Raw genomic sequence first — 22801 nt, 5'->3', positions numbered from 1 at the left:
GGGCTGAAAAGATGGCTCAGTAGCTAAGAGCACTGGCTACTCTTGCAGAGAATCAGAGTTTGGTTCCCAGCACCCACATGGTCATTCAAATCATCTATAACTCCAGTTTCAAGGGATTTGATATCTTCTGGCCTCAGGCACCAGGGGCACAAGAGGTACACAGACATGCATGCAGGCAAAACAGCCACACACATAAACAAAACAAAACAAAACATCCCCAAAAAATACTTTTAGAAGAAAAATAAACAAAAACCCTTCAGAACTCAAAATAATGAGAATATCTCTCTCCCTCTACAAATGTCTTGTTTTTTCAAATGTCTTTATGCCTCAAATACATTTCTCATCCATTAATTTCATGTTACACCAAAATAATTAGTCCTGTTAATTAAAAACATTCAGTGACTCTTAAAGAGTTACACTAAAACAAAATGTTGCTGTCGAGACTTAACACAAGCAGGATTTTAAAATTTATTTAATTTTTTTTGTTGTTGTTTTTAGTTGTATGTATGTGTGTGTTCATGTGAGTGCAGTGACGACAGAGGCCAGAAGAGGGCATCAGATCTCCTGAAGCTGGAGTTACAGACTGCTGTGAGCTGCCTGATACGGTGCTGGGACCAAATTTAGGTCGTCTGTAAGAGCAGTATGTGGTCTTAACTGCTGGACCATCTTTCTCCTCATTATTTTCCTTTTAAAGATGCTCGGTCTGTAGTACAGACCGGTCTTGAACTTACTGTGTAGTCCATGCTGCCATAAACTTGCAGTGACTGCAGTGCTTACAGTCAGGAGCACCCACACCCAGATCGCGGGTGCAGTTTTACAGGGGAGAGAGCTGCTCAGTGCAGCCCCTTCACGTGAGTTCCCTTGGCGTCACAGGGTTCAAGTGCTACAGACAAACCCCAGGCAATCTCCCTGAGCAAATCTTACCTCTTCACTGCTTCAAGGATGGGAAGTAGAAACTAGGAGGACATTGTCACCTCAGAGCACCACATTAGCTCTTTACTCACCAAATTCTGACTTACCTTGATGGCATTAAAAAAATTCCTTATAGTATAGCCTGCGTGGGCATTGGAAATGGAAACAGAACCATAGGCTCGCTGGACCAGCAGAGTCTCAGACAGGTAGTTCTGACCACCCAGGTCTCAGCTGACCTCTCACAGACAGGGAGACAGCAGCGGGTTTCATAGTTACTGAACACAGTGGCTGCTGAGCTGGCTCTTGTTGCACAAATCCTAATTGGTCCTATAATAAAAACTCAGGGCCAGATATCAGGGTGAAAGTTGAAAGATCAGAGAAGGAGAGCAAGGCGCAGCCACCACCTCTGACCTCACAAACTCCTCAGCCTGAAAGAGCGCGAGTTCCTGTCTCCTCCCGCCTTATATGCCTTTCTCTACCCAGCCGTATCACTTCCTGTCTCAACCTTCCTAGTGCTGGGATTAAAGGTGTGTGACCCCAAGTGGTGGAATTAAAGGTGTGAGTCAGCACTGCCTGGCTCTGTTTCTCTTAGACTGGATTAATCTTGTGTAGCCCAGTGTGATCTCAAACTCACAGAAATCCAGACAGATCTCTGCCTCTGCCTTCCAGTGCTAGTTATTAAAGATGTGTGCCCCCACTGCCTGGCCTCTGTAGCTGACTCTGTGGCTGGCTCTGTCCTCTGATCTTCAGGCAGGCTTTATTTTCTAGATTATAAACAATACATCACCACAGCTCTTCTGGCTCTTCCCGCCCATCTCCTTCTTTGGCTCTCAGGGGACTCAGCTGTGGAATGTAGCAGCAGCATGTGGGAGATGCACATTGCTGTTGAATGGTCTAGACAGGCATACTGAGGTAGGATTATGCAGGGGGAACACTGGTTGATGCTCCCTTCACTGTCCCACTGTTCCCTCTACCCTGCTCACCAGCTCCCCTTTCTCTACACTAAGATCTTCACCCTAGGTATGTCCTAGCCTTGACTGCTTCTCCAATAATACACAAATAATAATATCATATACTTCACAGTGGTAAGGTAATTTCATGAAATCATTTTTATAATGTCATTAGTCCTCTGTCCATCAGGAAGATCTCAGTTATTGAGACCCCAGTAAATACAGTGTTACTGTGTATGGGGTGGGGGTTGTGTCTGCTGTGGAGGTGAGAGGTCTATTCTGTGTTGGATGTCTTCTTCAATTGCTCTGCACCTTATATTTTTGAGACAAGGTCTCTTACTGAACCTGGAGGTCATCAATTGGATGGGCTGGCGGTCACCCTGTCACCCTATCTCCTCCTCTACAGTGATAGATTTGTAGCTATACTTCGTTACACTCAGTTTTTTACAGGGGTTCTGAGGACTGAATTCAGGTGGTGAATTCTTTACTGACTGAGCATTGCTTCTCTCTCTCTCTCTCTCTCTCTCTCTCTCTCTCTGTATGTGTGTATGTCTCTCTCTCTCTCTCTCTCTCTCTCTCTCTCTCTCTCTCTCTCTCTCTCTCTCTCTGTGTGTGTGTGTGTGTGTGTGTATGTGCATGCACACACAGGAGTTCATACAGACAATACACAAGTTCACGTGGAGAACAGAGATGTGGGATTCCCCCGGGGTAGTTGTGAGTCACTCAATGTGGGTGCTGGAATCTGAACTCAGGTCATACAGAAGAGCAGTACATGCTCTTAGCCACTGAGCCATCTCTCCAAAAGTCCCCTCCAGAGTTGACTTCTAGATGTATAACCCATCCAAAGGTATGCAGAATACAAGAATGGGAAAAAAAATTTGTTGATGTGACTGATATTTGCAAGCAGAGAGCTGTGCATTCCACAGTCATTGATTGGGCTCCTGCTGCTCTAACATAGACCCTCTGCCTGGGGTTGGGACTCAAGGATCCAATAATGCTCATTTTGCTTCCCTCCAGGGAGAAAATGGTCTAGCAACAGGCAGTTATAAATGTGGTCTGTCCATCCCTAATGAAGGTAGGACTTTAGTTCCCAAAGTTTTACATCAATGGTAATAAGAAAACAGAAACTTAATGTGACTACCATTGTTCTACTCAGGCCCCTGGGAAGTGATTTGATTTGAGGAGTTCATTTGGGCGAATCCTCCATGATGGAACCAAATTCTGGTGGGTTTAGGCGGAAATGGAGAGAGAACATGCATAGAAATACACTTGCACCCTCAAGATGTTAGGATGCAAGCCCTCCCCAGAGCTTGTGTTGTGCCATTTGAACCATCAGCCTTCAAAGTTGTATATTAAATAAACTTTTTTCTTTATAAAGTTAGTATCTCTCAGGTATGTTGTTATAGCAATGCAAACATGATACAACAACCCAGAAGAATAAACAGATAAATGTTCACATAGCTAAAATTATCGCAAAGGAAAACCACGAGGAGACATGAAGACATTTAACACAAAGACTTCCCTTCAAAGGACAGGAATCTGAGATGTAACATTGACATTAAATTCAGCCTAGGAAGAGATAAAGGGGGAGAAGGCTCTTCCCGGTAGCAGACACCATGTTGCTCTCGGAAGGCTTGCTTGGGGCAAGGTGGGGTGGGCTTAGAAAGAGAAGAAATTGACTTCCAATCAAGGCTGGCTGTCCCTACGTTCTCCCTACCAGCTCCCATGACCTCTCGGTTCAACTTCCAGGAACTCATGTGTCAGGGTGGCCGAGGAAGCCATGCTAGAGCAACTTCAGGGTGAAGTTCAAGGGCCGGGCACTTCCCCTGCTCTTCACACATGGCCACCCGCTTTACCCCGTGCCTACAAGGCATGCATAAAACTCAGTATCTTCCCACTCACACCACCCTCCCAGCCTGTGAAGCCGAGATACAGTCAGGCCACACCTTTCACTCTCAAACCATAAGAACTTGCAAGGTTTGCTTAAAGCCAGTATGGCCTTGACTTTATTGTTATTTCTTAACTGTGAGCTGAATTTAAAACTTTCAAAACTAACCTGGGAAACTTGTTTGAGTCAGACCTAAGTGGCTTAGTTGGAAAAAAAATGCAATACAAAAACAAAATAAACCCCAAAACAACAGCCCCCTCCCCACAAAACGAAACCAACACTAATAAACCAGAGGTAGCTCAGAACATTGAGATATAAGCCGGGATGCTGTAAAGCCAACACCTGGGAGGTGGCAGCAGAATTATGGAACTGAAATCACCCTGGGCTGGACAGTGAGTTCCAGGCCAACTTTGGCTACAGAGAGACCCTGTTTTGACCAAACAGAAAGGGGGGAAAGGATACATGGAGTGGAAGATGAAGTCGGAGTAGAAGGAGCGAAGCCTTGGACAACCCACTTGGAGTCTATGTCATCCTGAAGGATAATCTTTTGCGGGCGGTTGCTTGTTTCCATGTTGGATACCTTGCAGTCAGAATCATGTTAATAACATTTGAGATAGTCCAAAATTGTTTTTCACTTTCCCAAGGAATCTTTTGTAAGAAGCACACATTTCTTGTTACCGGCCTAGGAATTCTACACTCCCTCTGCAGTGTTTCAGTCTCTCTAATCGCTGTAAGAACTAGACAATTGAGATTTGTGTGTCAGTTGAGAAATAAAAATTAAAGGTTTGTTTCTTTCTTGGTGCTCCCTCTTGCTTTCATCCATAATTGGGTTTTATTTCAGCTCTCGCAAGAGGCAAGGAAAAAAACAAAACAGAATTTGAGAGCATTTTATTTCTGGGCAGTAGAGGCCTGTGCAAAGGAAGATGCTGGAGAATGCAGAGTCAGACACCAGAGGCTAAGGCCAGGGCATAGGCCTGCAGGGTGTGGCACTGTGACAAGTCACATTTCCTTACTTGGAGCCCTCTGGGACAGACCTAGGATTCCTCCTGAACACTGCATCCCTGTGAGATATCCTGTGACTTGATATTCTGTCAGTCTTGGCTAGTCTTAAGTTCCCCTGCCTTCCAACCACACTTACTTAAGGACAACCTCTCAATTAGTCAGACCAACAAAGCTGGTTTCAAAGCTCTTTATAGCATTAAAAATTAAAAAAAAAAAAACAGGTCTCACCTAGCCCAGGTTGACCTCAAACACCCCATGTAGCTGAGGATGACCTTTAATTTTTTTGACTTACTTTTTATTTATTCTTTGTGTCTTTCACATCATGAATCTCCATCTCATTCATTTCCTGTCCTTGTGTATCCTCTCTCTGCCTTTGTAGCACAAACCCTCTCCCCAAATAAAAATTAAGAGAAAAAGAAAAGAAAAGAAGAAAAAAGAAACAAAAATCTCATCATGGAAGCTATAGTGTGTCACAGTGAATCAGTCTGTAATATGACTTTCTAAATGGTCTTTTAATAAAAACCCAGAGCCTGATATTGGGGTGAATGCTGAAAGAAAGATCAGAGAAACAAAGGAACAAGCCACTTCTTTCCTCTAGGACTCATATATATACGTATATATATGTATATATATGTATATATATTAGTCTTATAAATTTTGATATAAAATTCATACCTTAAGAAAAGTTTTAAAGAGTCAAAATAAAACCAAAGGATCATGAAATTAATAGCAATAGAATAGTTCCTTAATTATGGTTTTTCTTCTGTCCCATATCAGGTAGCTCTTCTGACATGATACAGAGATTTTGAATTTTCTTTTAACAAGCATGCTTGGGTTTAGAGAAGGAGAAAGCCACACTCCAACTCCAAAGCAGCTTTAATTTTTAATTGAACTGGGACTACATAAAGACCATTTGCATTATGTGTCTATAGAGAACAGCAGAAACAAACATTTAGGAAGACTTATTAGTTTTTTTCCTATTAGATATGTGATATACCATTAGGCCAATTTATTCTTTTCTTGGGACATTTTTTCTAGATGATTTGTCCTTTTTCTTCAGAAGTCTCATTTGTCCAGTGTTCTTCAGATTCCTTAGCCTTCATTCTCCTGAAAAACAAAAACAAAATCCTTCCCCAATCCTAACTTTGGGGAGTTTTCCTTGAATAATCTTTACCAATTTTGATTTATGGTTTCTCTTTAAAACTTTTATTTTATTTTCTAAAGGTGTTCTATCATCCAGGGTAATATGGTTTCTTACAATAGGCATTAGGTTCTTTAATTGATCATGGAAGGAGTTTCTACCATGGAGACAGGAAAGGGCTGAACCAAATTTGATATAGGGGCCTTTGAGAGGCCCCTCAGGGAGTTTCCCAATGGCAAAGGCAAGGGATTACCTGGTCTGTCCCTTGTTGATCCACATTCATTAATACAATGTCTGCCTTTGCCACACCTTCTGCATAATCCAGAAGGGAGGGGCATTTTGTTGGGATTATTCCTTGAAAAAACATTGTTTCTAGGAAAGCCCTGTTTACAGTCCCTTTTTAGGTGACCTTGTTTACCACATTGAAACATTTGACATTACTATTTTTCTTCAAACCTCTGGAAATCACCTCTCCTATCCAAGCATCATCATGGTCATGAGATTTGGTATTAATTGTATTTCAGATCCATTCCTCCAAGGGTGCTGATCTTGGCTTTAATGGCCTAATAACCATTTTGCATTTTGCATTAGCATTCTCAACAAAACCCCCAGAGATTCAATTATTATCTGTCTAGCTTCTGAATTTGGTATCATTCTATTATTGCTGAAAACAGCCTTTGTAAGATATCAGTGAAGGTTTCTTTTGGGCCCTGTATAACTTTTGTAAATGACTCAATTTTCTTTCCTACTTGTACAATTCTGTCCCAAGCATTTAAGGCTGCCATGCAGCATAAAGCCAGGGTGTGGTCATCATATAAAGATTGTCTTTGTATATAAGCATAATTGCCTTCCCCAAGAAGTTGATCTTGGCAAATTTCCATACCTTTAGCTCTACTTCCTTGTTCATTTGTCATAGCCACAGCCTTCTACCAGGTTCTCCATTGTAATTGAGGACCAGCCTCTAAGACAGCTGTAACCAAATATCTTCAGTCTTGAGGGATAATTCTATTACAAGTTAACCATGAGCTTAACATCTGTTTCACAAAAAAATGAGTGGATGCCATATGAGACTATTGCTTCTTTGAATCTCCTCAAATCTAACATTTGCACAGGAGTCCAGTCAGCTCTTACACAGCCTTGAGGATATCTATCATTGGGTAGTTCCTGTAAGGTTACTGGATAGATTAAGGTTGGCTGTTTGGAAGCTTTAGGCTGTTTCTCTGTAACCTTATAATGCATTGTTGAGATTGGTTCCCCTTTAAATTCTTCTGTCTGCATCTGGATATATCTATGATCTATTTTAACAAGTTTTTCTAAAACCTTTATCTTGGCACTCATATTAACCAACTTTTTAAATAATAAAACAAAAATGACCAAACAAATAATGTTTATAATTGACATTACATCTATCCCATCAGCATTAATTACCCTCTTATTTAATTGTTCCATTTTCTGACCACTTAACGTAGAGTGAAACAGAGACCAAATGCCTTCCATTGTAAAACTGTTTTCCATTTTTTAATGTGGGAAAAAACTTTCTTTTAACTAATTCCTCCCTTTAAGAAATCCCAATTAACCCACCAAATCTGCTGCCAATGACGATTCAGATGATGGTGTGGCAGCAGCCTGAGGAGGGAGCCTGAGGAGGGGGCCCAGAGAAAGCCAGAACCCACCTGCAGAGGAAAGAAGTGAAAGATCCAGCTGTCTGTGTGGGGGAAGTGTGCAAAAGTGGCTAATTCCAGCATTTTTGGAGCCCAAGTCTGGGCATGAGTCAACTGAAAAGTCACAGACAAGAGACTTTTTTATAAATTTGTGCCCTAAAAGTTCAACGACAGATATAACATGAATTTCTAAAATGTCTTTTAATAAAAAATCCTGGAGCCTGATATTGGGGTGAATGCTGAAAGATCAGAGAGAAAAAGGAGCAAGTCACCTCTTTCCTCTAGGACTCCTCAGCCTGAAAATCTTTCCTCAGATGAAAGACTTTAGTTCCTGTCTCCTCATGCCTTATATACCTTTCTCTACCCACTCATATTATTTCCTGTCTCAACTTTCCTAGTACTGGGATTAAAGGTGTGTGACTCCCAAGTACTAGGATTAAAGGTGTGTGCCACCACTGCCTGGCTCTGTTTCTCTCCTAGACTGATTCAATCTCATGTAGTTCAGGGTGGCTTTGAACTCACAGAGGTCCAGATGGATCTCTGCCTCCTGAGTGCTAGGATTAAAGGTGTGTACCACCACTGCCTGGCTTTATCTTTAATCTAGTGGCTTTTTCTGTTCTCTGATCTTCAGGCAAAGTTTATTAGGGTATACAATATATCACCACATCATGCAGTAAACTCTTTTGTCCATATATCTTTACTTGCAAGTGTTCATTGCAGAATCATTGGTCTGGTTGAGGGCTTCTGGTTTCTGCTACACTTTTGATTCTCTGCCCTTACTGGAACTCCTCTTGGTTATCCTGCTGTTGTCTTATACTGTAGAGATCCTGAAGCTTTGGGTCTGTAGGGCTGGTCCCTTCATGTGCTCCAGCAGATCATAGATGGGGTGGACATTGGGGTGGACCAACCAATAACCCTGGTTCTGGGTGTAGGTAGTTTCAGGGTTCATCATCCTCTGGCTCTTTCTGGTCCTCACCACTGGGGTGAGCTCTCCTGCATTGCCTGAGCAAGTTCACCCTTTGCAGTAATGAGCAAGGGGAGGGGCCAGTTCTCCTGCTTTCATACCCTCAGGTTCAGCTCTCCTACACCTACACCATCAGGGCCACCTCTTCTGTGTTGCCGAGGCATAGCATAGGGGCCACTCTCTCAAGTGCTGCAGTTGGTGAAGGGTAGGCACAGCTCTTACACTCTTATGACCTCAAGGCCAGCTCTGCCACCTGCCTCAGGCATTGCTCGGGGAAGGGACATCTCTGTCCCCCACATGCTGCCACAAGACAGGTGTGTAATGGATACAGCTCTTCCAGGAATGCTCACAATATCAGGGCTGGCTCACCCACACCTCTGCCAATGGGGTTGGCTCTATTGTGCTGCCCACATGAGATGCAGGGCCTGCTCTCCTGAGTGTTGCAGCTGGTGGCAGGCACAGGCAGCTCTCCTGCCTTTCTGGACCTTGAAGCTTTGATTCTCCTGCCTCCATCTCTTGAATGTTGGGATTACAGTCATGTAGTACCATGCCCAGTTTGTATAGCACTTGGTGTTGAATTCAGGGCTTTGAGCATGGTATACAAGCCCAGATGGCATGCTTACATGACTCCTGCTGTGAGATGTCTTTCTGTCAAACTGAAGACTAGAAGGGTGGAGTGAGGGAGATGCCAGCTTGCTGCCCGAGGAGCAAGATCCCTACAGACTGGTAATGCCATGGCCACGTGGAAACATATAGATCAATAGAAATGGGATGGGTTAAGTTATAAGAGCTAGCCAGCAAGAAGCCTGACCCATGGGTCATACGGTTTGTAAGTAATACAATTCTCTGTGTGTTTACTTGGTACCAAGCGGCTGCAGGACACAGGTAAGAGATTCATCCTAACTGTGGGGCAAGGCAGGACCAGAGAAACTTCTAGTTACAGACCCCAGCTTGTTCTTCATGGTATTAATACTCCAGAAGGAAACAAGGGGCCAAGAAAGGCTTTTTTTTAAGGCTGTTGGGACTAGACTCCCCATCTCTCAGGGACTGTAGCTCCTTGGCACTCTGTGTTGATTGGTTGAGATTGCTGATGAGGTGAGAGTAAGAAGTCCTCTTCCATCTTTTGGACTAGAAAAGAACAGACTGATAAGATGTGTATGTGTGTGTGTGTGTGTGTGTGTGTGTGTGCGTGCGTGCGTGCGTGCGCGCGCGCGCACGCCTGCGCACGCACATGCATATGTATACCATTCCTCCTTACATTTACAATATGAATTCTTCTTTTTTTCTCCTTTGACCAGAGTTGAAGTCTATGGTGAAGGCTTGCCTGGTATTCATGTAGCCCAGACTTCTTGGCAATCCTCCTGCCTGGACCACCTGAGTGGGATTACAGACAAGTGCTACCAATAATGGCCCAATGTAAGTCCTTGAACTTGTGATGATGTTCTGGGGATGATGACAGGTGGACTGTGGTGCTAGTGTCCTGGGGTAGGAGCTCTTGGACTCCCACCTGTTGGTCCCATGCAGTTCTGAACTGTGCCATCTGCTTATCGTGGCCATCAGTTCTCAGTATCGGAGTCCTTTCTTCCATCCTTTGATGAGGGTCACACTGTCATCTTGCACTTCAGAGACCAAATGGGCCTTAGTTAATATCTTTAAAGTCTTAGCTGTCATAGGGGGAGCAAAGTGCTAAATGAATATAGCATCTCATACAAGTAGCAAGACAACCACTTAAGTGTAAACTCCTATGATAATCATTTGTTTTTATGTATTTGTTTGTGTATGTGTGTGCCTGTGTATGGGCCAGAGGTTCATGTAGAATATTTCCTCAACTACTCTTTACCTTGGTTCTGGAGCCCCTTGATTGGCTAAACTGGCTGACCATCAAGCTCTAGAGTCTCTCACCTGGCACACTCACACATGCATACACACACACACACACACACACACACACACACACACACACACACACGCACATACAGAGGCTGGCTGGCTCAACAATAAGAGCACTTCTCTTGTAGAGTACCAGAGTTTGGTTCCCAGAAACCACATGGTGGCTCACAAACACCTGCAACTTTAGTTCCAAGGGATCTAGGTACCCCCCATTTGACCTCCTTGGGTACCTGGGCACACATGGTACCCATAGATACACTGGAGACCACACATATAGAGATAAATCTTAAAAAAATAAAAGAAACATGTTAATGAATATATATTTGCATAGGCAGTTGGCATCAACTTTGTGAACTCAAAAATAAAAGAACTGTCCTGTTTGCAAGTCTTATATGTTTCATTTATGTCTATGAATCCAAACTATAGTGATTGTAAACCATCTTCGGCATGTGGAAGTCAAAATGTCCTTCAGAAACTTGGTGCTCCTAACTGCTCCAGATGAGTCAGATGAGGTTCCTTTAATGCTGCTGTTAAAGTTGGGGGCATTTCCACTGAGTCCCTTGGAGGATTGTCCTGTGTATTTAAGTAGGAAGTGTTATATCTTACTTAATAATTACTGAAGTAATTGAGAGATGGCTTTTGAGTGTGGTGCTGAAGTAATCAAGAGAATCACACATACATATACACTCAAATTTTTGTTAGACCCACTCCCAACACCAAGGGGCCAGGACTCCTTAACTCAGTAAATGTTAAGTAAAGTATATAATGGAAGTCACAATGCTGACCCTGGGCTGCTATTTCCCCTCCAGCATCACACCTCCATCCGATGCCAACTAGTCAGGGTCAAGTATAATCTGACTTCTGAGTATCCCGTCACCTGCTTAACTCACTTCTGACGTTTGGAGATAAGTCCGAGACAGAAAAGTGGATGCTCTCCACACAGCACACACTCCATCAGAGTTCGTTGCATTAAATTTAATTGAGTCGCACAGTGTCCAAACTGACCCAGATTAAGACTTGGCACCCTTCAGCGCCTTTGTCTTCACTGTTGTTGGTTTTGGACTCGCTTCAGAGGAAAAGAACAAAGTGCTCTTTTAGGGCTATTTTTTAAAAAGTCTGTTATGGTTTATTTTAGGAGAGTCTGATACTGCACTTCCCTTGCTCTCAGCCCAAAGAATGGCAAACCACCAAAAAAGAGAAATCCCCTCTCTCTTTTCAGCCATTGTTCCCTCTGCCCACATCTCCCTCTTTTGCTAGAGCACATCATTTCTAGTCTTTATGGAAATAACAATTTGTTTTTTCTTTTGAAATAGTTTTGGTAGGTTGGACTCCAATATTAAGTCACACCTGGCTCTTAATATTTTCTTTTTTAATTAATTAAATCTGTTCCTTGACACTTTCATACACACACACACACACACACACACACACATGCACTACCATATTCTGATTACTCTTACCCCATCCTCTTATCTCTCTCTGACCCTTGCTAATCTCCTCTCACCCTAAAAATCTCTTTCTTATATTCACATCTTTTTGTTTTGCTGTGTGACCTTGACCAGTGCTGTCTGTGTGACCGACCACAGGTTTGGGCCCATCCCCTGGGACCTGCTGAGTTCACTGGTGGCTACACACTGAAGACAGAATCAAAGACTTCTCCAGGTCCCTGGAGTTGGCAGTCAGCAGACCCATGATTGACCATCGACAGGGCCAGTCTTGTGCAGGCCCAGTGCCAGTAACTGTTGTCCTGCTGTGAGTCTGTGATTTCACAGGCTGTGTCATGTCTAGAAGATGGCGTTTGCAGCCCTTCTCCCTGTCACCGGGCTCTTACATCATTTCTCCACCATCCTCTACAGTGTCCTCTGAGCCTTGGAGAAGGCGAGAGCAACAGTTGGTTTGGGTTGGACTCAACTTCCACGTATTCTCAGCACCTCAGGTCGCTGTGGCAAGCACTTATTTTCTAAGGCAATCACCTTCAAGAGATGATAACATAGTAGCCAACGTGACTGGGATCTGTGCAGATGAAGGGGGCCAGAAGTCAGTCTGTGAGCCTCAGTTTTTCTGTTTGTACAAAGAAGGAAAGAGAAGGTTGGTTCAAGCCTCAACACACTGCAGTTCTTTTACAATTACCTCCCCTCCCCTGCACAGGGCTGAAGTTTGAAAGCTTCCCTAGGGAAGAGCCCAGAGGAAATGGTGCTCAGTAGCACAGAGCTGCGCCAGTCGGTTTACTGGGGATGTAGCTTGTTGTCAGGAAGATTCTGAGACTCCAGAATCTAAGATGCAGGTTTTTAAGAAATTTGCTTTGTTGCTTTTTTTGTTTGTTTGTTTTAGTTGACCCCCACCTCCCCACTGCCCTTTGACTGTTCTGGGGCAGCAAGTCTACAGTTTGGCTAAAAGAGTCCCCTTCCTGCTGAGTAGATGACAATGGGCATAACCTCAGACCTGGCTAATTTAGATTTGCTTTGTACAAACACAGGCACTTGGGTTGACTTTCCCACTTTACCACATGAGAATCTTCAGACTGCAGGAGCTAAAATGCACTGTGGAGGTCTGGGCCAGCCCATCACAGAGGAAATGGTCAGAAAAGAGAAAGCCTAGGCTTCTCTCAACCACTTCCTACTTGATTATGTGATGAGCCAATGACACCCGTTAGGCTTCTATGACTTCCGTAGTGGGGACATCTCTCATCCTCCAAACTGTCATTTATCTGTTTGAGACAGGGCCTCTCTCTGTAGCTCTGACTGTCATAGAACTAGAGAGATCCACTTGCCTCTGCTTCCTCAGTGCTGGGATTAAAGGCAGACACCACCACATTCAACAAACCATCATATTTTAAAAAGTAAACATTCACAGGGCTGGGTGTGGTGGCACACACCTTTGATCCCAGCACTAAAGGGGAGGCAGGAGGATCACAAGTTTCAGGCCATCCTTCGCTGCATAGGGCTAGGGCAGTCTGATACTGGAAAGTTCCCTGTGTAGAGTGTAGTATTCTGCAGCTGTTCTCAAGGCCAGGGTCAGCTTTGACCTGTATCTTCTCGTATTTTCTATATAATGATCATCTCTCTGTCATTTAGTTGTCATCTCTTTCAACTGTCATTTGTTTATCATGCATCATCTGTATCTTCTATCATGTGTCCATATATCGTCTGTCATTTGCCTGTCATCTGTTTCTCATTTATCTACCTATCTTCTGTCTATCAATCTATTATTTGTCTGTCTATCATTTATCCTATATCTGTCTATTCATCTATGGTTTGCCTATCTATATATCAACCATCTCTCTCTTTGTCTGCCCATCTATCTACCTATCATTTATGTATCGCCTATTATCTATTAGTCTTTCTATCATTCTACAATAAATTATATACTGGATAATTTTTTTTTCCAAGACAGGGTTTTTCTGTGTAGCCCTGGCTCCCCTGGAACTCATTCTGTAGACCAGGCTGGCCTCGAACTTAGAGGTCTGCCTACCTTTGCTACCCTAGTGCTGGGATTAAAGGCAAGTGGCACCATTGCCGGGGTTACTGGATAGTATTTGTATGAGATCTCACCACTGGAAATCACACTCCTAGAAGGCGAAGTGCAGCTATAGATAGAGATATTCCTTGGATTTCCTCAGGAGAAACACACATGCACAGAAACATGAGCCAACCCCAAATACTGTTCCTCTCCCCAGTGTTTCTCGTCTTAGCTAATGATGCTGCAGTGCTTGGTGAAAGCTTCGAGCTACAGCCTGTCAGAGAGGGGAAACAATGACCAGACAATGGACTCAAGAGAGCTTCCAGGGCTGTGGTTGATTCCTGCCTAGTCTTCCCCTAATTTTTGGATTCTTAAACTAGAGCATTTTGCCATAATGGACAATACAGCCCCGGTCTATGGAATACTACAAGACATTTTATGTAGATGTTCATCGTTGGTCTTTGAGAAGTATGCTTGGGCTGGGAATAGAGGTCAGCTTGCCTCGCATGTACGAGGCCTTGGCTCCGCGCGCTATCCTCTGCCCAAAAGAAAAGTGATGTTAGGATGACAAAATATGATGTGTGTGGCCCAAGAAGCCACTTTATCTTGCTCCATTTTAGTAAAGGGAATATTAAAAGAAAGCATGTGTTTAAAGAGAATTGAGCACAGAGTTAACTGCTCCATGCTCCTCCCTGTAAAGTCAAATTTAATTGGAATTGACAATATCGACAAAGCCCACTGTGTACAAGTAATTTTTTCATCTCTGGGGGGTGGGGAGTGGATAGGTTTGCAAAGCAGTTTGCAGATTGTCTTTTTTGATTATCGGAAAGAAATATATTTTGTTCCACTCAGTTAAAGAAAAAAAATAAGATTTATATGACAGATCCATAAACCTGTTTTTCTCTCCGGCAATATTTTTCAGAATCTCAAGCAATACTTCTTGCTTGAGTATTTTTACCCAGCTGGATACAACTTAAGTATTTTATTTAGCAATTTTAACAAAGATTTTAAATTTCATAAAGTTTGAGCCATCTCAATTTTGTACAGACATGGATCCTTCACACTGAGTTTTGAAAAAGTTTTTGTTAATTCTTTGAGAATTTTATGCAGTGTATTTTGAGCATATTTACTCTCAAACTCCTCCAAATCTACTCCTACTCCTTACCCCCCACTTCATGTCCCCCCTTTTAATAACCTGCCTACTCCAATTTGTGCTACTTATATACTCCTAGACGAGGGGCCAGACACTGGAGTGTGGTTGATCTGCCGGGAGCCATTCTTTTAGAGAAAACTGTCTTCCTCCTGAGGCCATCAGCTGTGTGTGGGCATGTGCATGCATGTGCAGGTGCCCGTGGAGGCCGAGCATAGGGCCCCTGGATCTGGAGATAGGGGTGGCTATGCGTTTCCTCACATGGGTGCCAGGAGTTGAACACTGGAAAGGCTCTGAATCTAATTCTGAAATAATCACTATTGCATTTCCTCTCTCTCTATTATACTCATCCCCATGATTTTTTTCCTGTCTTATACCCCTTTCTCAACAGTTGTGATGAAAATTGTGGAAGACATACATCCCTCCCTTCTTAAATCCTTGGAGAAGTCACACCTTTGTCTGATATTAAGGAGCCAGGAAGGGTCTGAGAATTTATTTTCCTTCACTGCTGGTTTCCTAGATGCAACTAGAAGACACCAGACTCCTGGGTCAGAGACAAGAAGCAACTTATTGTTCACCACGCACATGGAGTCCCAGGCTTGGCACCTTTGAGATGCCTCCTGAAGCTTTGCTCTCCACAGGGTGACTGGTGAGCACCAAGGGCCTCCAGACAGCACCGTGTTGCGGGGGAGGAGTCAGTATTTAGAGACGAAAGTGCTGTGAAGTATCCGTAAGCATACCTGCTATTTGTCCAGAGGCAGACACTGTTGGCAGCCTCCAGCCGGCAAACTTATGTGTGCTCTGAGGGACAGTCTCTGTATGCAAAGTGCCCAAACTTCTTGGAAAGATGGTCTGGAACAAAGGCCAATGGTTTAAGAACAGAAGTATAACAGAGCTTGGAGGATAATTCCTTAGCCCTGCAAGGTGGCTCTTATTTCATGATTGTGAGGGTCCAGTTGAAACAACACAGAAATCTGAACTTTGGAAACATTAGTGTGTGTGTATGTGTGTGTGTGTGTGTGTGTGTGTGTGTGTGTGTGTGTGTGTACGTATGTGCATATGCATGTGTCTGTGCATGTGTGTATCTTTCCAAGGAAGTTTTTGAAGTCTTTGAATACAGGGACAGAATCTCGAAGGAAGGAACAAGCTTGCTAGCTGGAGGCTGGAGAGCATGTTTCCCTTTGAACACATGCTGCCAGGGGTCAGACTCAAGTGCCGTTCTGCCGAAGCCATCTGCATTTTCTTTGAGTCAGCATCTCACTGGACCTGGAGCTCAATGATTTTCTCAGACCGTCTGGCCACGGGCCCCAAAGATCCACCTGTGTCTCACTCCCCATCCCTGGGATGATGGCACTCCACACACCCGGATTTTGTGTGTGTGTCCTGGGGATCACATCAGGTCCTGTGTCACATTTGGGTCCTTATGCTTCACAGGAAGTGTTTTGCTGACTGAGCCATCTGCTCGGCCTGAATTTTGTTTTCTCACTGGTAGAAAGTGAAGTTCAGTGAGCTGTGTGTTCAGCTGTTTATCCGGTGTTACATGAAGAAGAGAGGTGCCTGGAAGAGACGAGACATATTGTCTGCAGTCCCTACTTCCCAGGCAGCAGGAGAGCAGCCTTTAGCCAGAAATCCTGGCCCAGCTCACAGGAATTGTCTCGTCATGAGATCTGAACCCACGCCCACAAGTCCAGGTCTGCCTGTGAGAGGGAATGCAGTGTTTGCCTTTCTGAGTCGGGCTACCTAACTGAATGTAATAATATACTGGCCCAGAATTGTCAATCCCAAGAGCTGGAACTCTGGGCATGTGCCGCTGCACCAGTGAGCCTTTGTTCTTGCTCCCTAAAGGGCAGGATTGAAAAGTCACTTGTAGCAAACTTATGATCAATATTGAGATAAAGTGAGGTGTCTAGTGATATATTCGTCTTCTTGCCCCTGTGGCAGACAAGTTTCAGGGAGAAGTCCCTACTCTTTCTGGCCACATTTTCCTACAGTTCAGATTTCTCAGAGGCCCAAAACCAGGAAATAATTCTCAGTCACAAGTGGTGACAAATGTCTGTAATTGCTTGAGAGGCTGATGCAGGAGAATGACCATCAATTTGAGGCCAGCCTATTTTGCATAGTGCATTCCAGATTACCCACAGTTACGTAACAGGACCCTGTCATGAACAGACTACAGAAAGACAGGCTTACAGACAAGCAAATAAACAAAAGACAAAATAAAAATAGAAGGAAGGAAGAAAATGAATTAATTCTCCCTGAAACACAAGACTTTTTTTTTTCTGTTTATTCCTGGGAGTGCTGGCACATGACTTCAGTCCCAGCATTCCAGAGATAGAAATCTCTGTGAGTTCAAGGCCAGCATGATTTATACAATGAGTTCTTGGATAGCCAGGAGTACACAGAGATACCCTCTCTTATTAAAATACACACACACACAAATTTATTCTTTGTGTTTTTCACATCATACATCTCAATCCTGTTCATTTTCCTGTCCCTTTGTATCTGCCCTCTGCCCTTGCAACCTCCCCACTAAAAGAAAATTGAAGAGAAAAAAGAAAAAAAAAAGGAAAAAGATCAATCTCATCATGGAAATTGCAGTGTGGCACAGTGAGTCACGCAGTATATCCTTTTATTCATCTATCTTTACTTGTAAGTGTTTATTGCAAAGAGTTATTAGTCTCTTGGTTCGAGGCCTCTGGTTTCTGCTACACTATCGATGCTTGGTCCTCACTAGAACTGCTCTTGGATATCCTGTTGTTGCCCTGTTACATGGAGGTCTTACAGTTTTGGGTCTGTGGGTCAGGTCCCTTCACATGCTCCAGCAGATCACAGATAGGGTGGGTGTTGGGGTGGGCCAATTGATAACCTTGGTTCTGGGCCTGGGTAGCTGCAGGATTGGTCAGCCCTCCAGCTCTCCCCTGTACTCACCACCAGGGTGAGCTCTCCAGCATTGCCCTGGCTACTTCACCCCTTGCAGTGATGAGCAAGGGTGTGGGGCTGGTTCTCTTGCTTTCACACCCTCAGGGTTGGCTTTCCCATACTTACACCTTCAGGGCCAGCTCTACTGTGTCCAGGTGAGGTGTAGGAGCCACTCTCCCAAGTGCTGCAGTTGGTGAGGGGCAAGGACAGTTCTCCCACCCAGCACAGGCAGCGAAGGGGGCTCTCTCCCTCTTCCACACCACCATATGGCAGGTGAGGGATGGGGCCTTGCTGTTGATAGTGCTCTGTATGCTGTGAATGTGTTGCTCTGATTAGTTGATAAATAAAATGCTGATTGGCCATTAGCCAGGCAGGAAGTATAGGTAGGATAAGCAGACAAGGAGAATTCTGGGAAGAGGAAGGCTAAGTCAGGAGACACCAGCCTTCCTTCCAGGGAGCAGCACGTAATGGCACACAGGTAAAGCCACGGAACACATGGTGACATATAGATGAACAGAAATGGGCTGAGTTAAAGTGTAAGAGCTAGTCAGTAGTTAGCCTGAGCTAATGGCTGAGCAGTTCTAATTAATATAAGCCTCTGTGTGTTTACTTGTGTCTGAGTGGCTGTGGACTGGGCAGGACACAGGAAAACTTCAGCTACAGGGCCTCTCACAGGCTCTTGTTCTCAGGGCCAGTTCACCTGCACACCTGTCAATAGGGTCAGCTTTACTGTGCTGCCCAGGCAAAGGGCAGGGTGCTTTCCTGAGTGCTGCAGCTGGTAAGGGGGAGGGTCAGCTCCCTCCTCTGTTGCAGACAGCAAGGGGTGAGGGCCAACCTCACCCATGCCTCTGCATGACAGATGAACAGATGAGGAGTGGGGACAGCTCTCCCACACTCACTCACACCTTCGGGGCTGGCTCACCCACACCTCCACCAACCTTTCCCTTGTCCCCACCACCACACTCCAGACAAGGGGGCAGTACCAGCTATGCCCCTCTCATGCCCTCAGGGCTGGTCACCCTTGCCCCTGTCTACAGGGTCAACTCTACCTTGGTGCCCAGGTGAGGCGCAGGGCTCATGCTCCTGAATGCTGCAGCTGGTGAAGGGTTGGGTCAGGTCAGGTCTCCCACCTGCTGCAGGTGGTGAGGCTCAAGGGAAGGCATCTTTCCATCACCACAGGGCAGGTACAACCTGCTCTCCCATTCTCACACCCTCAGGGCCAGCTTGCCCACACCCCCTCAAACAGAGTCAGCTCTATTGTGCTGTGCAGGCCAGGTGTAGGACCCTTTCTCCTGAGGGCATCAGTCGGTGAGGGCCAGGGCTAGTTCCCCCTAGTGTTGCAGCCAGTGAGGGGCAGGGCCAACTCTGTACAGCCCTATCTTCTTGGCCTTCGGTGGTATCAGGAGCCTGGTATCAATACAAATCCAGGGCCATGAACCCAGACATGGGTCCCGGCAGCCCAGGCCCAGACATTACCATGACCTGGGTGGAAACTAAGCCACCCACATCAGCCCGCTCTTCACTGCTTTTACCTCTTCAGATATGCTTCTGTCCACAAGACATGAACCATCCTGTCTCTCTCTCCCATACCACACCATATATTTTCTCACCATAATAGTGCCAGTCTACAGGCAGGCCCATGTTTTCTCCTCAGAGCTCAACGCAGACCTCCCTGCTGTGTGTGGGCTTCATCGTCCCACTCGGTCCATGTGGCACTGGGTAGGACCCTGCTTCCTCCTCGGAGCCTGTTTATTTATTTTTATTTTCAGTGTATTTGTTTTGCCTGCATGTATGTGTGCCCTGTCAAGGCCAGAAGAAGGCATGGGATCTCCTGGAATGGGAGCTACAGGCAGTTGTGAGCCTCCATGTGGGTGCTGGGAACGGAACTGAGGTCCTCTGTTCTAAGAGCATCAAGTGCTCTTAACCCCTGAGCCATCTCTCCAGATCCACCCTAACCTTACCTTCTTAATGTGGACCATGAGCCTCCCTGTCCACCTATTTTTTATTCTATTGGCCATCACAGCCTCCAGGAGCGTATCTTTGACTAGTGGCAACTCATTATGTCCGCCGCAGAATAGGGCTGGGACATGATTCCATGTGAGAACTCCCGACAGAGGCGAGTGTGTTCAAAAGCTTGAGAACAGATTTGCAAAACTGAAAACTGCTCAGAATCTCAGCTTCAGATCCTGGCAGGACTGAATTAGCTTCTCTCCCGCTCTCTCTTTTTTAATTTGGGAAGTTAAACTTAGTCTCGAGTGTTTTGTCTGAGGACGGTGTGTGGGCGCAGGGGTCTATATCACTCAGATGGGAGCTTTCATCTGTCTCAAGCTTGGATGTATATTAAGACAGTCATGAAATTTTATATGTGCTCAAAGCCTTAAAATATCTTATATACATTAAGAGAATCAGAGGGCTGAAAAGATTTAATATCCAGCGTATCTTTCCCCCTATTTTTTGGTGTTTCTTTGATTAGAGTTGGATTGACAGAAACTTGAGAAGTCTTCCTTGAAAACTGGGCAATTGTACAGTTGAAGCATTTGATTAAGATAAGAATTTGAAACAGCTTAAAATGCAGTAAGTGTTCAGGAGTTGGCTTGGGGTAAAGTGCTTGCCTGAGTACAAACCCCAGAATTCACAGAACAAAGCCCAAATCCAGAGGTGGTGGCATGTGATTGCAATCCCAGAGTCGGTGAGGCAGAGACAGGCAGATGCCTGGGACTCCAGACCCTGTCTCAGGAAAAGAAAAAGCAAGACAGCTTCTGAGAGAAATGGTACACACCTAACGCACACAAATGTGTACAATGATAAACTAACACATAAACAAAACACAATAAAATGTTAACACACTTCTTACAGCAGGCTTCAGGGCTCAAACTGTCAGCCATTTTGCTTTTATTGTTATTATTATTATTGTTATTATTTTACATTTTATTCATGATGTGTGTGTGTGTTATGTGGGTACACACATGGCACTACACATGTGTGGATGTCAGAAGACAACTTGTGGGAGTTGACTCTCTCCTTCCACCATCTGAATTCCAGAGTGGAACTCTGGTCATCAGTCTTGGCCATGGGTGTTTTACTGTCTGAGACCACAGCTCAGCCTTGTATGTTGCTTTTGCATTAAAACCAAAAAAGGCTTTAGGAATGTTAAGAATGTAATCTTGAGTTTCCTTGGTTCACAGGGAACAAGAGCGCCACATAAAGCTTTCTCAGGGGGACACATGACCTCAATAGGCACCTACCATCTTGAAAGCAGAGACAGGGTCCGTGCAGAGTTTATCCTGAAGCTCTGGTTACAGTTTCCAGTTTGCAGCCCCTGCTTTCTGAAGAGGTGTCCAGAATCTTCTGTAGGTTGGCTCCGGGTCTTCAGGCCAGTACCTCCGTGACTAAGGTTCTATAGACACGTCATAGGGCACTCACCCACCCCTTCTTCCATGGTCCAGATCCCCTCACACTGACTGCAGGCAGCCCCACAGCCCTCCTCCTCCCCTACTCCACTGTTTCTCATGAAAGCCAGAGCCAGGCATTGTATTTTTGGTAAATGCCATGGTTTTCCACATCACTGAGTAACCATGAAGAGTTCTCTCTAAATATTTGAATCATTTCATCTGTAGTCAAGGATACTTTCTCAAAATGAACATTCTAGAGCCAACTCATTTGACTGCACAGCTGGGTTCAAGCCCCAGAGAGGCAGAAATGCTATAGTTTATCAAACTCATTTGTATTGCTATTCTTACTGAGTGGTCTCACTTTGAGGAAACCACAAAGATGTCACTGGAGAAGTCTCAGCTTTAGGGGTGGAGATGATCTGGGGGTGTTGGGTCTTTTCATAGTCACCGATCATATAAAACCCAACATAAAAATGGTTTTTAATAGTGCTTTTTGAGTGAACATTTTGTTTTTCACTTTGAATCATGGCAATTTGGAAAGAATGAATGCCACATGACATCATGAAAAAAAAGTTACTGAATTGAGGGATCAGTAATAATTGAAGCCTGGCTCTGCGGTGCTGTTGGATTTTAGTTTTGTTGGGTTGGGCAAGTTATGTACTGATTTGGTATCAGTCCTTCTTGACAATGTAAGAAGCAGGTTTAGACCAGAGCTCCTCAGATGTGTGCCTCAGGCCTGTGAAATTGTCTGTGAGACAAGAATTACTTTTGGGATAAAGAAAAGCAGGAAATGCAGTCATCTCTCCCTCCAAGTGCAGATCTGTGTATTGAAGTCTGTGAAAGGACATGTAGTCACAGAGTCCAGCCTAGCTTGAGGGTGGTGTTTCCCCTAATATCCTCCAGGTATTACACCTTACCATCCCCTGGGAACAGAGTACCACAAATGCCTGCTGGGATTCTTGAACTCAAATGATCTGTAAGACCCTTCCCCACCATACTTTATTTATTTATTTATTTATTTATTTATTTATTTATTTATTTATTTATTTATTTATTTAATGTTTTGTCAAGGAGAGAGGTTTTCTGTGTTGATGTTTGGTAACTTCTTAGACAAAGGTTAACAGGACATGAAATAATCTAACAGCATAAGAATTCATGGAATGAGTCATCATACCCTCTGCCTCAGCTAAAGGTACTTTCCAGTATTAGAGTTTCTGGTTCTAAGATTATAACTGGGGACCATAGACAATTCTTTCAGTAAGAAAAGTGAATTGTATTTTATAAGCTTCTAAAAGGCCCTATATTACTTCATATGCCTAGGAACATGCACAAGTGTTTAGTTTGTCATATTCCCCTCTAATTCTTGTTGGAATACAGAAAAACTCATTTATACAGAATGGAGACATTGAAACCTCTTGGGTATTATTGAGAATTTTTTTGGGGAAAAATCATGCTTCTTTTATTTTTAAGATT

The sequence above is a fragment of the Peromyscus californicus genome, unplaced genomic scaffold (assembly GCF_007827085.1).
Source record: "Peromyscus californicus insignis strain IS unplaced genomic scaffold, ASM782708v3 Scaffold_6__1_contigs__length_162567912, whole genome shotgun sequence".
NCBI classification, from domain to species: domain Eukaryota; kingdom Metazoa; phylum Chordata; class Mammalia; order Rodentia; family Cricetidae; genus Peromyscus; species Peromyscus californicus.
Note: the sequence above shows the minus strand (reverse complement) of the source record.